Genomic DNA, 18,716 nt, shown 5'->3' on the forward strand with positions numbered 1-18,716 from the left:
ACCAATGGCTCCCTATGTCTGTTCTGGATGATCCGTCTATAGAAGAGGGTGTGGAAACAAACAGTGCCACCCCTCCCTTAGAAATATACCTTAATGCTCAGTGACCATCTGGAATCTCACTGGCTGCTTTCTGCCTTTCCTCTGGAATTCAACAGTTGTTTGCATTTCTCTTAAGAAGATGCTGTTAATCTCAAGACATAAAAAACCATGCAGTTCCATGGTAGTTGGGCTTTTAACGAATACAGCTAATCATTTCTAAGGGCTGGTGGAAAGGATTGTAACAAGGGTGTAAATGGAGAAAGTATGAAGCCACTGTTCTTTATTATTGCCCTAACGTGCTGTGAAAATAAACTCAAATATTGTAACAAAGAGATATAATGTTGCCTTTTTCTAGGCTTGGGTAGGACAGAAAGAATTCTTTTAAACTCTTAAAGGTTATTACAGGACCCAGTTTATAAGCACCAGCTATTACATTACAAGTGAGAACTTGGATTCTAGCTGCACGTAAGGTACAAGGGTGCATTTGAAAAGATAGCAGAATCCTCTTGTCATCTTTCTCCTAGCCGTAGTATATATTCCATGGTTAGTGATCATTAATTATCAAGTTATTGATAGAGAGTGCTTCTCTTAATACTTATTTGTTCAACCTAATAGTTGGTTATTTAAACAACAGTTTCTATTATAGGACTTACTAACTCATCAAACCAATATTTATTAAGCCTTGGCAAATGATACGTTATACTGATATCTATTCCTTTGTTCATATATCTAATTTGTCTTATTGAAAATATAGTGTTTAGAGATTAAGGGCCCTTAATAGGATCTTTCTTTGCTGTTTAACTCAAGACAATGATGAGTATCAATGACTACATATAGTTTCTCTGATGAACACAGAGAGAGAGAGAGAGAGAGAGGGTTGGTGGCGGGGGGGAGTATAACAGTAACTTAAGTAATAAAAGTTCCACATTTATGCATTCAGGTTATGATTAATTTATAAAACGAATGAATATGCGTAAAAAACACAAAATATAAATGGGTTGAACTCTGTGGTGGGCATTCTCTCATTCTGGCTGCCCTTTCCTATTGGCACTCCAGTTTCCTTTGGGGGAATTATGAAATCTCAGGGCAAGTCTCCCAGGAGATCTGTGGTGTAAGAATCCCTTTGGCTTAAATTTGCCAGAAGTTTTAGCCAAGAATCCCAACCGATGTATACTTAATGAAGAACAAGGGAAGGAAGGAAATAAATAGTGCTCAGAATTTCAGACCACATCTTATTGTCAATGATTAAGATACCGTATCTTAATGTCAATGAACATGGTGGAAATAAATGGGTTAATATTCATGCTTCATCTTAAATGTCTTTGGATGGAAAGTGCTTCATTAGGACAGCAGATTACTATTACTGACTGCTCACTGGGGTATGAAGAGGAGAAAAAAATCAATAGTCACTACCTTCCTTGGTCAATAGTGTTTTCTAAATCCTTATGTAGTCTAAGCTGAGTTATTTCACTTTTTAAAACTGTGAGTCATGAACAAAAAAATTAGCATAAAGTAAGATGCTTCTAACATTAAGAAAAGTACTTCCTATTTATTCTCCTCTATTGTCTACTCATCAAAACCCTGTGTGTGCCGCCTCTCTGTGTCAAGGGGGATGTGTTTCAAGATCCTTCCTGCACCATCAACAGGGCTGAATGACCCGGCACTGGGGCAGATCAGGGGTGGGATGGGGAATTGCTGCTCCCCTCCCACCCCTGCGGACTTAAATTTTGCCACAGAAGCATCTTCTCCATGGGTTACTGAGATAATGAACTATTTCCTCATAGTATTCTTTGTTCACAATCCATGGCATGTTAGATGGAAAGGGTACTTCAGACATCATTTGGTTTAACCCTGTCACATTTTGGAGGAGAAAACAGAAGCTAGTGTAAAATAACAGAGTTAATTTGGGTGTGAGAGGGCAGACTGGAGTTTTGTTCCTAGACATGACTTTAGTCCTTTCATTGAAGCCATTGACTTCCTCCCACAGAAATCATTGTGAGGCACAGTGCTGTGGTCAAGTGCCCTACTTAATGAAACTGCACATTCGTTGACGACTGTAGGCAACACTGTCCAATAGTACTTCCTGCCGTGATGGAAATTGTCCATGACGATGTGACTAATGGACACTCAAAATGTGGTTGGTGTGGCGGAGAAACTGAGTTTTCTTTAACTTTTTATTGTGTGAGCACAGAGAGTTCCCTATATCTTTCTCCCAGCTTCTCCTGACATCAGCAACTTACATAACCCATTACACTTGTCAACATGAAGAAATCAACCTTGATACAATACTACTAACTCACCTACAGGCTTTATTCAGATATCACCAGTTTCTTCTACTAGTGTCTGTTTTTCTGTCCTAGGATCCAATCCAGGATCCCACATTGCAGTTACTCATCATGTCTTCTTAGTCGTGAAGGACTGATTATTTAAGTTGATTTGATTTAAATTTAAATAGCCACATGTGGCTAGGGACTACTGTAAGAGACAGGGCAGCTGAGAACGTACAAAATACGTTCACGTCCGTTACTTTCTTTAATTCTGGCGACAGCCCAAACCTATGACTTATCTCATCACATCACTGGTAAGTGGCAAAGTGGCTGAAAGCTTCCAGGGTTTTCTGACCCTCGGCTGCATGCACTTCCCACTATACCACAGCTGCTTCCCCACAGTGACACGTGTGACTTAAAACTCACAGGAGACTCTGATGTAACATTTATTACTAAGATATGTGGAAAAATCTATATGTCTTAGAACATCTTTTAAAAAGCAAACCGCCCTTTGGAGTGGAAAAGGTCTCAGTATTCTGGAAGAACGACTCCTCCTCTCTCTGACCTCGAGATAGATGTTGGATCCTAGACCCCAGTCTTGGGACCTCTTGTGTATTTACACACTCTCTCTAAGTGATCTCATTCAGTTCCTTGGCTTTAAATAACATTTATAAATTGATTGGCCCCAAATTTATATCTCCAGGCCAAACCTTGCCCTGAAACTCCACCTGCTTCCCTCCCATAGTCATGGGAATGTCTCACGGCATCTCAAAGTGAGAATTTTGCATGCTCTCGGATGCCCAGTCCAGGCTTTGCCAAGTCTTCACAGCTCTGTACGTGGCACCACTGCTATTCATTACTCAAGCTGAAAACCTACAAGTCATCCTTGATTCCTTTCTCTCTTGTTCTCATTTGCAACATCCAAACCATCTGCAAGGGCTGTTTTTCTCCAACATGTATCCACGATCATCCACCTCCTTTGAAGCCTCATCTTCTCTTACCTGGGTTGCTGCCACTGCTGCTAATCAGTCTCCAATCAGACCTTGTAACTTCCCTCTTTTGAATCATCTGACAGCTTCCCACTGTCCTTAAAATAAAACCCAACCACCTCAAGATGTCTTTAAAGGTCCTAGACGATCCCCTGTCTACTTCTCTGATTTCATTCTCTGTACTCTTGATTCACACCTTTCTAGCCAAATCAGACTTCTGTCAAACCGAAAACTCAAACCCACCAAAGAAGAACTCATCCACTTCAGGGCTTTGACAGCTGCTGTTCCCTCTGTCTGGAAGTTGCACCTCCAGATCTTTGCATGGCTGGTTCCTGGTATTAGGGTCTCAGCTTAGCTGTCACCTTCTCACCGAGACCTTCCCTGACCGCCCACTCACTTTCTACAACATTGCCCCAATTATTCTCTCCGTAGCAGTTACCCACTCTCTGAAATGATCTTGTTTGTCCTTTGTGTTCCCTTGGTTATCTCCAACAGGGATGTCAGCTACCTGAGACCAGAGACCTCCCCTCTTTTGGGCACCGTATCTCCAGCACCTATAAATGTTTGGTACATGGTAGAACCTCAATAAACACCATTGAGTGAATGAATCAAAGAGGGCTCACACACCGACATTTATGTGTCAAGTCCATTCCTATTGCCTCATTAATGATTTTCTGAGTGGCATTCAGGGTCAGCCCATTATTGTGTGTCTCTCTCTGGGCCTCACAGTCATGTGGGTAACAGAATGACACACCAGAAGTCATAGCCATTGTGTTAGATAGGCTAGGTGAGGTGAGGCTGCAGTAACAAATACTCTGAAAACCTCAGTGGCTGAAGACAACAAAAGGTTTTTACTCACACAAACTCCATTGCAGGCTGGGCCACTCGCTAGGGCACCTCTTCTCCATGAGGCATTTCCACTATCTGGACTGTTTTGATGTTATCGTGCTGCCATCATAATCCATGGCTCCCTGGTCTCCTAGCAAAGAGAGAGCCGGCAGTTCACACACCAGCTTCTAAATGCTTTGGCCCAGAAGCAAGAGACTCTTTTTCTTTCTTTCTTTCTTTTTTAAAAAAGAAAGGATAATAAATGGATATTTACTGAACATTTAAAATATATGATACATTATGTTGCGTGTTTTTGGAACATTGTGGTCATTTATCACACAGCACCCACCAGCTTATACTTGAATATGACAGAAGGGATTTACCTGGTTGGATCTTAACATCACTTTTAGGTTATTTACAGATAAGCTAAAATGCATATTAAAAACCGGTAATTTTCCTGGATATAAAATTATAAACCTAATTCTAATTTATTAGCTATTTACCATTCTTTTCTTATAACTGGACATGGGAAAAGGGTGAACATCTTTGCCAGGTTAAAAGGGATTATAAAATGAACAAACACTCTTTTTGATCACAGCCCATTAGCCAGAGCTGCCCACGAGACTCTGCCTAATTGCAAGGGGGCTTGCAATATGGAGGAGTGAATGACTATTTGGTGAGGAAAATGTCTCTACAACAGTCCACCTTGAACACACATAAACCAACTCACACCTGTCCAAGGGAGATTATCTGAAGTCCCACCTAGTCACTGCATCCAGCTCTAAGTCCTGGATCTGCAGGGGATGTGCTATATGTGGCATCTCTTCTGGGTCAGGATAAAGCTCATGATGGTCCAGACGTGTGAACTAAAATGACAGATTATCTGCCCCCTCCCCCCACGCCCAATATACAATGGTGGTACAGGGCTGGGGCAGCCACAAATCATGCTCCCTTTTGGAAAAAAGAAGATTGTAAGACATAACGCAGTATCTGGTCAATAACAGGGTTCAACCTCCTGCACTGTCGGTGGGAATGTAAATTGCTATAACCACTATGGAAAACAGTATGGAGGTTCCTTAAAAAACTACAAATAGAACTACCATATGACCCAGCAATCCCACTACTGGGCATATACCCTGAGAAAACCATCATTCAAAACGAGTCATGTACCACAATGTTCATGGCAGCTCTATTTACGATAGCCAGGACATGGAAGCAACCTAAGTGTCCATCGACAGATGAATGGATAAAGAAGATGTGGCACATATATACAATGGAATATTACTCAGCCATAAAAAGAAACGAAATTGAGTTATTTGTAGTGAGGTGGATAGACCTAGAGTCTGTAATGCAGAGTGAAGCAAGTCAGAAAGAGAAAAGCAAATACCGTATGGTAACGCATATATATGGAATCTAAAAAATAAAAAAAGGTACTCATGAACCTAGTTGCAGGGAAGGAATAAAGAGGTAAGCATAGAGAACGGACCTGAGGACATGGTGTGGGAGGGCGAAGCTGGGGCGAAGTGAGAGTAGCATCGACATATATACACTACCGAATGTAAAATAGTTGGCTGGTGGGAAGCAGCAGCACAGCACAGGGAGATCGGCTCGGTGCTTTGCGATGACCTAGAGGGTGGGATGGGGAGGGTGGGAGGGAGGCTCAAGAGGGAGGAGATATGGGGACATGTGTGTGCATATGGCCGATTTTTACTTTGTTGTGCAACAGAAACTAACACAGTATCATGAAACAATTATACTCCTATAAAGATCTATTTAAAAAAAAATAACAGGGTTCAAGATTCTTCACAGTGTGTGGCTCCACCTGTTGAAGTTTCTTCCTTCTTCATTATTTTCCTTGGTCAAATATGAAGTAGGTGTTAGGGGACATGTCCTGTTAGATGAATGGCTCTCTCAGCCCATTTCCTGCTTGCAAAATATTAAATCTCAAATAGATTCTTTCGAACCAATAGCAGTTTTCTCATCTCTCTGCTTCCAGTCAATTCTATGAGCCAGCAACCACGCCCATCGTTCTTTTAGAGAAATGATCCAATCTTTATTTCCTTGCTTTCTTACCTCCGTGGCCCTCCATGTCACAACTTCATGGTGCTCTTCTGCTTTGGTGGGAAAGCTACTCCTTTCATAGGCTTTTACCTGGGGTCTTTTTATCCAGCGGAAAGGTTTCATTGGGCACCATACCATTAGTCTGATTTTTTTCCCCTCAGTTGCTTTGGATCTTTGTTGCTTGAATCTTTTCTCAGTACTGTTAGGAATCAGGAAGTGGTCCCTTGACCAGCTTTATCAGGCCTCAAATTTTTGGAATGTATTTCCTTTCTTTTCTGCTTGTAAAACAGTCAGTTCTTTCTTGAGCTCATCTCTTTCTTCTTACACTTTGCCACACAGAGTCGATAGCAACCTCTTCCCCAGGAGCGGTAGGCTTACTACCCCGTGATCGCCTACATTTTGGTCTCCTACGTTCTTGCAGCCAATAGACTGCATAACAAGGAGGAGCATTTCCCCCAAATCTGACATTTGTTTCCTCACTGTCCACCGCTGAACCATTGAGGCAGTGCCACAGATTTCCATTTTGAGTTCTTTTGTTATGGCCGCACTCAGACTAGGTGATCTCCCAGATCCCTTCACACCGTAACGTTCCAAGATTCCAAGACGACGCACCTTGGTCTCTCCTACAGTAAAATCGTGTTGCTGGAACATTATTGAAAAACACTAGTGAACACTATTGAAAGCACATGCCTGACACTTATAAAGAAATCAGTATACAGAGTAGATACTGATGTGTATTTTCCTCCTACGCTTGCCTTAAAAAGACAGAGCAGGAGAATAAAGAGGCAGTAGTGTGATCTCGAGTTGTAAGTCTTGTGTATTTTTGGTGTAATGGTATCATGTCAATACAGTAAAGGAAGAACAAGAGACAGAGAGCAATGGAAAAAGCAGTCCAGCATGACAAGGGAGGGAGGAACAGAGCGTTAAAGGGTGTAATTGAGAGGAATCTTCCTGTAGTCAAAGAGGGTGTGGTGGGCAGAGGCTGAAGGGACTCCACCTTTTTGAGTCTCTGGCAGCTGCTCAGGCAAGGAGTTTATAGCCAACTTCAGGAAATGACTCAAGAAAGAAGCAGGGTTAGCAATGAAAGCTCGGGGTTTTAGAGAGCACTGGTGATGCCAGGCTTCAACGACTTTCTTTAGGGGTATTTGAGATTCTGTTAATCCTGGGCTTTGTAAGAGCCATAGGCAAGTTAAGGGATGGGACTGTATGGTCATGGTGGAAGCTGGTGATGCAGTGAGAACAGCAGGGCCCAGGGTCTGTTTGACTCTGGGCAAGTTACTTAACCCTTCTGAGTGTTGCTTTCTTTCTTCCTTTGTAAAATGAGGATAATAAAAATACTTAGGTTGTGGTGAGAAATAGACAAGATAAGGTACATAAATAGCATAAAGTTAGTACTCACCAATGGCCAGTGCTGGTGCTATTGATGACGCTAGTGATAATGAGGCCTCGTAGGAGGTAATGGAGGTTCTCAGCCTCGTCTGTATGTCATAAGCACTGGGAGCTTTTAACAACCCACTGCCTAGGAGGCATCTCATCCATTAAATAGGAAGCGCTGGGGGCAGAATCCAGATATTAGCCCTCTAATATCTCCCCAGTGGATTCCAACGTGCAGTCAACATAGAGAGCTACTAGTTAAGGGCAACACCTCTAGAAAACAGGGATAACTTCTTAGGGTCCAATGCCTCTAAAAGTATTGTACATTAATTAGGCAAAATTTTAAGAGATAGCATTTCAGTGTGATGAGGATTGAGCCACAGGAGGCATGAGTGTGGACCTATGCATTCATACAATCGTTTAACGAATGTTTACTCATCCCCTTTATTTATTTCCATCTGGCAAGTCCCGGGGATTCATAGATGAACAAGAGAGAGAAACCATTATTGGGAGTTAATAATCAGGTGTAAGAGCTCAGCAACAAATCAACTCCAAACTTGAACAGCGGTGGCTTCCATGATAGATGAATCACAAAGGGATCTCAACTATTTTTATCATGGCTAATTTCTTTTAAAAAGAAGTACTGAAATCAGTACATCAAAGTTTTGTTCAGTTTGGGTGGTGAGTATGTTGGTAGTTGTTATGTTATTTTTCTTGCACTTTTCTCTGTTTGAAATGTTTAAAGAAGACACTGCTACATCGTGCTAAGTGCTGTGATAGGGGTGAGATTGGGATGCAGTGGGAACACAGAGGAGGGCCACCCGTCAGCTAGCTCAGAGCGGGCACGGGGAGGGAAGGCAGAAGGTCATGGAAGGCTTTCAGGAAACCACTGACACTTCTGACATGGGAAGGTGTCACAAGAGGATTTGCATTTTAGAAAGATGAATGGGGGAGAGAGCAGAGACATGCAAGCGGGGATATCATTAGAAGACCATTTGCTCCTGATGTGAACTTCGTAAGGCCTAGACGAAGGCACTTCCAGTGAGTCGGAGGATCAGAGACCAGAGACATTCTGCAACGGATTGCTAAAACTCAGCTACCAATTGAATGCACAAGGTAAGGAAGAGGAAAGCAGGAATGCCTCATGAGTTCCTGGAGTGGGCTTTTGGGTAGACACGGTTCTCAACACCATTAACTCAGCTATGGCTTTTAGAATGAGCGACAGATTAGAAAAGAAGGAGAGAAGATGCTGAGTTCTTCTGGGGGAACTGGTGCTTGTGCTGCACCCAAGTGTCCACAGCAATAGAATATATGGCTCAGGAGAGAGGTCCATCCTCTCTCCTGTATATGAGTATAGATACGGGGCCTTCAGTGTACAGTTCATCTCTGGAGGCGAGGGAGTAGATTCAGACAACAGAGTGACCAGTACAGAGCCCTTGAACACACCTGCTTTATAATCATGAGGACTAGGGTGAGAAGAAAATCCTTCCAGATGGGGCTGAGAGGAAAGAGTTCTGACCCAACCCAAGTGAAGGTGTCAATATCAAGGAGAAAATAAAAGGTTAAAGAACAACAACAACATGGAGAAGTCAATAGGATACCCATGAAATTATCATTCAATATAGCAATTCATTTGCAGGCCAATGGTGATTACAAAAGCTCTTTCAGGACATGAGATCGTAGAAGGTAAACTTGCAGCATGGAAGGTACTCATTAAACATTTGTTGGATTGAAATGCACTGGGTTCCTGCCATCATGGGACAGGCCCTGAGCCTTGAGGCAGGGGTAGGAGATGCTGGAGAAGGAATGAGGTCTTTTATTGGGCTTCTCAGTTTGGCTTAGGACCAGGGGTTCTGCTGATGAATCTAGAGAGGAGCCGCCCTTTTGCCAGCCTGAGTTGAGTTTGCTTTTGCCAACATTCTACAGCTCTAATCCATTATCAGTAAGTGTCATCCCTTTGCCATATATAGAAACCGTAAGGGCAAAGAAAACACCGTGGGGGCTGATGACTCAGGATGTTTGGCAATGGGATAAATGAGCATTTCACCTTTCCTGCTGATAGACGGAGAGCCCTTAAGACTCTGGTTCTCCTACTAGATTTTTGTATAGCTCCAAGCATGCCACTGGTACCCACAACAAACCATTAATTAGAGCTAGCTTCTGGTCCAGGTTTGAAAAGACCAAAGTTGCCATATGGAGCTGGGTGTGTGTGTATGAGAGAGCTTCCCAAGGGAAGAAACCCTGTCAGCTCTCGGTTGCATCTCCAGAGTGCAGTGCCTTGTTCCTGCCACCAATAGACATTCAGAAACTATCTATTGGCTGACAGTTGGGAGGAACTGGGGTGTAATCTTCTGGCACTGTGAATTTCCTTAGTACTTTCTTCTGATTTGGGCCATATGAATTATATCATCTAGGTTCAACCAGACACAGAATCAATACATTTATATATTGAGATTTATTACAAGGAACCGGCTTATAGTATCGTAGGAGCCAGTGGAGCAAGTCCAGAATTTGTAGGGCAGGCAATCAGGAAGAGAAGTTCACGAGCAGAGTGGGGCTGTGTAGGCAGGGCTGAAGCTGTTGTCCACAGGCGGGATTCTTCTCCAGCTCCCTCTCTCGCTCTCGCTCTCTCTCTCTCTCGCTGTCTCTCGCTGTCTCTCTCTGTCTGTCTGTCTGTCTCTCTCTCTCTCTCTCTGTCTCTCTCGTCTTGGCCCTGCTTTTAAGGGCTTCCAACTGATTAAGTCAGGCCCACCCAGATTGTCCCTTACTTAAAGCCAACCGATTAGTGACTTTAATGACATCTGCAGACGCCCTTCACAGTACATCTAGATTAATGTCTGATGGAATAACTGGGTACTTTAGCTTAGCCAAGCCGACATCAAAAAAGCCATCACATGGGTTTAAGAATGTGTTGGAGATGCTGTGGATGAGTAAAGAAAACAGGTGGTTGGGGTGTGTGTGCGTGTGTGTGTGTGTGTGTGTGTGTGTGTGTGTGTGTGTGTGTGTAGATGGAGCTGGGGGGCGGGGGGGGGCGGGGGGCGGGGAGGTGAGTACCAGAAATGGTGGGACCTCCTTGCTCTCCTTTCTAAATCTGGGGTCTTAGGAAAGTCTGTTTGGGGTGCATTGGTGACTAACATATAGCTCAGGGAAGCCATGACCTCAGCTTCCATCACCTTGACACACTGGGGAAGAGCCCAGTCCAGTGTATTAGGTAGGTGGTGGGCCACCAGATCCACGCCCACCTTGCTTTCTTCCTGGCCGAAGGCACGCAGCTGCTCTATGTTTTCCCCCCCACGGCTCCCCGCGCCGGGTGAATCTCTCCATAGTGCTGCCAGAGGGCGCGCGAGCAGAGGAAAACGCCGCGGGGCTCCAGGAGAGGCCAAGATGCCGGTGCTGCGACGCTGGCGAATCTGGGGCGGTGACCCGGAGCCCCTGGCACTCATACCTCTCCTTCCCCAGGACCCCTATCAAGGCTGCCACCCTTTATGTGCATGTTTCAGGGAGGGGCAGACGGGACTCCTGGGAGCGAAGAGCTAATAGATTCGCTTTCCTTTGTAAGGGATGGGAAGGGGCGCTTGCTGGGGAGAGGCGGCGGCCTCAGGACAACTGAGGAGAGACCGGAGGTATCTCCTGCCTCATTTGTCAAACTGTCGGCCCCTACCTCCTACTCCTGAAACCCGAGGGCAGAGTGTCTCAGTGCTCGGGGCGTCGGAAGGCCCCCTGTCCCGAGAGGAAGGCACCTGGCTTCCGCTCCCCTCCCATGGGTGCGCAAGGACACCTGAGCGCAGGCCAGGTGGCCGCGCGCAGCCCGGCTGCTGCAGAGTTGCAGCCCGTTCTGCATCTCTCTCCTGCGTAACTGCGCCTCTCACCAGCAGTGCTACCCCCTTAAAAGTCAGGGGCCCAAGGCAAAGAGGCAGTTCTTTTCTGTAGTTTGGGGGGTTTTGTCTTTAATCTTAGGATTAAAAAGAATGTCTGCCGCAGCTGACTAATGTCACCCATCTCTCCTTTCTCTTTCCTCCTTAAAAACGCAGTCTTAATGAAATGCTTTTAAAAGCAATATAGATTTTGAGGGAAAGAAAAATCACTAGAGGACTTCAACCAAGGTTTTAATGCAACGGCATTATTAAAAATAATAATGGGCCTGGGATTTTGCAATTCTCAAGGGTGGATGGTGAGCAAGGACAAATAGAGTAGATCAGACAGTTGGAAATTATAAAGAGTGGCTGCTCTGCTCATAATTTGCACTCAAAGCACTCATAATTCGCACAATAGGGACATTTAAACACTCAGCGAGCCCGAGCAATAAACACATTTCTCACTCAATCATAACCGAGGTCAGGGAGGGAAGCCGCGGTCTTCTTTTCTTGTCTGATGTAGGAACCTCGTGGCCTCAGCTTATGTGTGGTTTTGGAAAACTCTGACAGGAATGAGTGTCTGGGAGACTTCTCAGTTGTCAAGAAGCTTCTTATGTTTCCTAAAGAAACTCAACCTAGATTCATTAAGCCATGTCACAGAGCAAAGAGAATTAAATATTTTTTTAAGACTGCAACTAATCCTGAAACTTAAATATAGGGGTAAGAATCCTACATATGAAAGGTCTGTGAAATTTTTACAGGAAATGTGCAAAGATGTTGTGTTTAAATATCCTTAGATGAGAAAAAAAATTGGGATTCCACCCCCCCAAAACCCAAATGATTTTCAGCCATCTATTCCCAATCCTCTCCTCACAGACTTCAATTAAATAAAATAACATCTTTTTGAGTCATTTAGGAAAATATTTATATATCAGTGAAATCAAGGAGATTCTTTGAGAGATGTTGCTAATGTATATTCGAGGAAGGCCAAACCTTGTATTTATGCTTTTTTTTTCGTTGAAATTGTAGGCTCATATTAAGGATTTTCCCTCCCTTTAAAAACATCAACACAGTGCCATAACTTCCTTTATTTGCAATCAGTATATCCCATGGTTAACAAAGAACTTTTTCAAGAAAACAAGTGCCCTAATGAAATTCAGTACTTCTTTATAAAAAGAAAAAAGGATCTTTTATATGCACTTTTATATGCACTAAATATATAAGCATAGTGTGTACCTGGTAAAGTTGATTTCTGCTGACAGGGTAACTCAGGTAAATCAACATAAGAGTCCACAGCACATTATAGGGTACACTTTATTGGGTTTTACCTTCAGGTAAAGACTTCTATTAAGAAGGTACAAGTGCCTGCATACCTAGTCTGCCTTGTTTTCCACAGTGCTGTATACATAATCTCTTAAAAAATTTTTTTAATCAAAGCTTGCTCTATTGAATACATTTAATTGGAATCCAGTAGTTAAAAAATATAAAAATTTACTGCTGTAGAAAAGTTTTGATTAGTACTTTCCATTAGCAAATGTTGTTGAGTAAACCCTCTAACAGTCTATTTGCATTCAGACACGAACTGACTTAGCAAAACAGGTGATGCTTTCAACTGTACAAATATATTATTTCCCATAAATATTCCTAATGAAAGAGGTGGTCTGTTTCAGAGGAAGTAACTGCAAGGAAGACTTTTAAATAATAATAAAAAAAATTGTTCCCAACCCTGATAAGTACGGGCATGAAGTCTCGAAGGGTGAGTTATTAGGTGTGGAAAGGCAGTCTAGAAACCTCTCCCACGTACATTTTAAAGTAAGCTGCCCTAAAGCATGGCAGAAAGCATCTGGGAAGCACTGCCATTCTCTTATGTCAGAATCTCGCCCTTTCTTCCCCCACCCCCATCCCCCCAAAAATGAACTCAAATACAAAGAAAACGTGTTTTACCCTAATGAAACGTTTGGGGAAGATGAGAGTTTATGCTGGAATTCCTTGACTTCATGGTGCTAAAATTTTTTAAATAAATAAAAGAAAGAAAATATTCATACTTTTAAACAAAATTAAAATGTAAAATAGGTTCAATTATCAGAATTTTTGGATTAATCTTCCTTTGATATTTAAATAGCAATTTGGACTTCATTTGTTAACAACGAAAATAGAAATAAGACTGAGGTTTGAAGGGGCATTTTTGGTGCCCCTGTCCCATTTATGATTCTCCAATTCAAGAAGGACTGCATTTCTCTTCAGTTGTTTGTCTAAATCTGGAATCAAGATGGGAATAGTTATACCACTGGCTATTTTCTAAGTAACAAGTCAGTGTTAGTGTTTCATAGATGACAGACCTCTGACTTCACACAATGAAGCCTGAAAAAAACCCCACGTGCCATGGCCAGAGGTCTGAATCTAGACTTTCCTGGTACATCATTTCAGACTATTCTTAGAGCTGAGTGCATAAATATCTTCAATTTTTTTTTTTTTTTTTTTTTTAGTATTGCTATGTTTTGGTAAATTCCTAGCTACTTAATGCTGTGTGTGTGTGTGTGTGTGTGTGTGTGTGTGTGTGTGTGTGTGTGTAAGTGTGAGTTGGGAAGTGGGGCAAAGAAGACAGAGCAACAGGGGAGAAAGGAAGAAAAAGAACTGGGGAGGCAGAAAGCCTCTGCTTTGGGATAAGAATATTACATGTTCTTTTCTACTATCTTATTCACAGTGAATTTAAAGAAGGATATTATTTAACGAAGTGAATCCCTCCTTTCTTTTTCAAAATTGGTCACAGTTATTTCTGTTTCATTATTGTTTAGATGTAATGTTTCTGTTCTATGGCTTATACTGTGTGCATGATACACACACAACTTTTCTTTCTCTTTGAATATCATCACTGTTGGCTGACAATGAAATTGTGAATAACATCTTATTCTTTGTTGCATCTCAATGTTCTTTATTTGCAAATTTGATACCTCTATATAATTAATGTAATTCAATGAGCAGCAAACAATACCAATTACAATGCTGTGCATGAAAAGAATGTTACACCGTAAGAATACTTCGCAGGAAAATGACATTTCTTATTAGAATTATTTGATTTCATTAGGATGAAAAGAAAATGTTAGTATAAGCTAATCAAATAGTAAGCAGTCAGGAGAAGCAAAATACGTAAAAGAATCTCAATTTTCAGATGAAATGTATTTGATTACTATTCGTTTGACGTTCTACTACCAGTTTAAATTTTGTTAATTAAATCTGAAGTTGGGCTTCCCTGGTGGCGCAGTGGTTGAGAGTCCGCCTGCCGATGCAGGGAACACGGGTTCATGCCCTGGTCCGGGAAGATCCCACATGCCGCGGAGCGGCTGGGCCCGTGAGCCATGGCCACTGAGCCTGCGCGTCCGGAGCCTGTGCTCTGCAACGGGAGAGGCCACAACAGTGAGAGGCACGCGTACCGCAAAAAAAAAAAAAAAAAAAAAAATCTGAAGTTATATGACCTGTTAATCTTGTAGGTTAATCAGCAGAAGAAATTTAGTTCAAAGCCTGACTAGAATGCAGTTGTATTATCAATACTTTCGGTATAAAAGGAACCTTTTTCACAGTGTTACTGCCAAGTGCATTCGACAAAATGACTATTGATAACATTCATTTGTAAGAAATAGCCTTATTTGCATGTAAGGAATGAACTGTAAGTGCGTTATAGTAAAGTCATATGAAATGTAGTAATAATAATAACAACCCTTTTGTCGAGCACCTATGATGTCTTGCACTGCACAGAGTGGGCTTACACAAGAGTTAAGAAGGATGCAGTTTGTCAACTAGAAGACACAATTCAAATGGCTCTTTACGAAAGTTAAAGAATTACTTGTTGTTTAATAGGTCTTTCTTTTTTTTTTTTTTTTTTTGCGGTACGCGGGCCTCTCACTGTTGGGGCCTCTCCCATTGCGGAGCACAGGCTCCGGACGCGCAGGCTCAGCGGCCCTGGCACACGGGCCCAGCCGCTCCGCAGCATGTGGGATCTTCCCGGACCGGGGCACAAACCCGTGTCCCCTGCATCGGCAGGCAGACTCTCAACCACTGCGCCACCAGGGAAGCCCTAATAGGTCTTTCTTAATAAATAACTTTCCAAAGATAACTTCCATTCAGCTCCTAAAGACATTTTACAAGTTCTGAATTTGTGGGATTTGAATTAATAAAATGTTTCTATAACGTATCCAAAAACTGTTTAGGTCGAGAATTTAAAAACACCCTGGATATGTGGTCTATTCTTTCTTTATTGCCAGCCTTATATCTTGAATATCTCTTTATCACCTCTAGATTTTTTTGCACTGTCTTCCCCTGTAAAAGTGTCTTTGAGGGCAGACACCTTCCTAGCCATCCCAGAATCTTCAGCGTTGAACGACAGAATGAGATAACACAGTTTAGAAATGTGCTAAGAATCCACATTTTAAGGAAAAATATTATAATTGAAAATCTCATTATTTTTAGTACAAAGTAATAGATATTCTGAATTAAAATAAAGTCACACCATAAATAAAAGTGTAAAGAAGAAAATAAATATCCCTCATAATTCCACCCAAAACTCAGGCATAAGCACTGTTCCATTTTGACCCATACACTATTTTGACATGTTTGTCCAGATATTTTTCTGTGGATCTACGTGCACCTTTAAAAAAACCAAAATATGCGTTACACTATACAGTCTAATCTACTTTTTCACTTAATGTATCACGAGCGTCTTTGCTATGGATAAATACAGAAGTCATCACCATTTTAAAAAGCTTTCGAGCATTACACCATATAAATATATCAAAATTAATTCAACTGACTTTCCAAAGTTAGCCATTTATGTTGCTTTCGGGTTTTTTTTTTTTTTTTTTTTTTTGGTATGAAATGCAATTTTAAGACAGTGACTTTGTGCCTCATCCCTCCCCAGAAAGGACCAGTTTAAAAAACTCCATGCAAACAGTCAAGAGGCCATTTGTGGCCACATCATTGTTCTGTTTTCCTAGATTGTTCCAAGGATCTTCTTCCGAAGGTGTATAGTTCTACAGTAAATTCAATTTCTTTAACGTTTGGAGTGTCGAGAAAAGAAATTATGGAACACGTGGGTTCTGCTTGCATTCCTCATGAGTCTTGGATTAAGACAATCTGCCTATACAGAAAACATAGCACTAAGCAAACTTACACGAAATGATCAGAAAATACTGACAATTGGAGATTTCAGCGAAACCTCAGATGACTATACGAAAAAATCTATTTCTAAAATCAATTACCTTTTATGCAGGCAGCACTGACGAAGTTTAAGAGAAGTGAAGAAAAACCTATTCTTTACTTAGAAATGATACATGATGGATATAAGGGACTTTTCAAAAGAATTAATGTTTTGAGGGTGTCCACATCACACAATGATTGCTTAAAAAATCAAGAGAGCAAAAAGAAAAATGAATGGCTAGAACATTTCACTAACTGCCTTTATTCTTTATCTCATCCTACAGGGCCTTGGAAGAATAACAGAACTGCTCTACCCTTTCTGCTCATTTCCTGTCACAGGAGGTGTGATTGTTTCAGTGGTGGTCTCCATTGTCATTCACCTATGGCTGCTAGATCAGAAGATTGACATTATCTAGAAATCTATGGAGTAAAAGGCATCCAAGACCCACTCCCTGGGGATGGTGTGCCAATAAGGGTACAAAAAATAAGGGAAGTGAGAATCTCTCATCAGAACTGTGTTCATTGTGTACAGAAGGTTCTAAAAAGAACAGGAGTGTTTCTGAGTGTCCCTGAGTGGACATAAATTCTAATGCCTCTATGGAATTTTCTTATTTCTTTGACATCCAGCGATAGGCTGGATTAAAACCCCTGGCCCTAAATGAGAATCCAGCCTTCTGTGGGGTGGGGACGGAGGCTGAGTTCTCTCTGCCTCGCTGCTTTCTCTCTCCGTCATCTCCACTGACATACTGCCTGGTATGTCAGGCCACATGTGGCTTGCCACCATGAACATGATGACTGTAGCCCAGGGTTGTCTGAATAACATCTTTCTCTGTCATATTTTGATAGTTCCCTACTGTTTTTCTAACACAGATGAGGAAGGGTGAGCCTCTGAGGGGAAGTTACTGTTTCTTTCTTGAGATGCTCAGGGAGGACGAATATGGGCCAGGGTAGGGTGAGGACCTGGCTGAAATCTTGGCGAGAGCCTCCGAGGGGATCCCACCTAGAAGCTGACAGAACACAAGGTCCTGGTCTAAGCTCTTCTGCAGATGTAAGCCATTGTCTCCCAGTTCCAGCTGATCCGGCTTTAGTGGATGAAATGGCACCTTTCCCTTAGGAACCTCCATTCCTGAAATTTCACTCAAGAGATACGCTGCTTGTGATAACAGGGTGTAAGAGAAGACAGCTTTTTACACGAGTCCTTGGGTGACCTCTGACACAGGAGACATACCCACAATCCTTCTCTCTTTGCCAAGAGCAGGCTCCTGGGAGGACAGGATCCCCTCCTTGTTTGTGGTGACCACTTGTGCCCTGCGGAGAGCATGGAGACTGGTGTGGGGAGCCCGGGGCCCTGGCCTGGGAGCGTATGGGGAAGAGCTGATGTGGGCGGCAGAGCTGCTGACGCGGTTATTTATTATTTCACTGAATTACTGCTGAGTGACAAGGGCTCCTCGCGTCCTAGCGGGCTGGCATCCGTGGAACATATTTTTAACATGAATCGCAGAAGAAATAACAAAAATATGAAATGGCTAATTAGAGAGCCATTTCACAAAGGTCCTGCCTGATGACAAGTTTTTTGGTCAGTGTTGCCATTTGCTAATTTCCAAGTGGAGTGAAATCAGAGTCCATGAATCCAGGACTCAAAGCTGGGGCTGGGGCTGGATGAGGGCAGGAAAAGAATACAGAAAGCTGAGCTATTGAGTCTATTTTCCCACCTTCCTAATGTATTGGGTGAGTTCATTTCATTTTGGAAAGCTCTATGGGGCACCTCAGTGTTTGGTGGGAGATGTGGACTTATATAGTTCCATAGCAAGTGATTCCAACCTACTCTGCTATTTCTAAGACTAAACTAGTCCCCGCCTAATGTAAAACTCAATGCCCTTGGGGCTTCCCTGGTGGCGCAGTGGTTGAGAGTCCGCCTGCCGATGTAGGGAACATGGGTTCGTGCCCCGGTTCGGGAGGATCCCACATGCCGCGGAGCGGCTGGGCCCGTGAGCCATGGCCGCTGAGCCTGCGCGTCCGGAGCCTGTGCTCAGCGGCGGGAGGGGCCACAGCTGTGAGAGGCCCGCGTACCGCAAAAAACAAACAAACAAACAAATCTCAGTGCCCTAAGCTGA

General features: G+C 42.7%; 1 protein-coding gene across 1 annotated transcript in view; it reads left to right on the plus strand.

Annotated features, from left to right (window-relative positions):
• The window catches only part of TRIL (TLR4 interactor with leucine rich repeats), an 87,805-nt gene extending 69,308 nt beyond the window's left edge, over positions 1-18,497 (plus strand). Inside the window, exon 3 of the mRNA XM_030857425.2 lies at positions 16,887-18,497. The gene's annotated coding sequence lies outside the window, so the exon portion shown is untranslated. The remainder of the gene's footprint in view (positions 1-16,886) is intronic.
• The last annotated feature ends 219 nt before the right edge of the window (positions 18,498-18,716 follow it).

Source organism: Globicephala melas, chromosome 9 (genome assembly GCF_963455315.2).
Source record: "Globicephala melas chromosome 9, mGloMel1.2, whole genome shotgun sequence".
NCBI classification, from domain to species: domain Eukaryota; kingdom Metazoa; phylum Chordata; class Mammalia; order Artiodactyla; family Delphinidae; genus Globicephala; species Globicephala melas.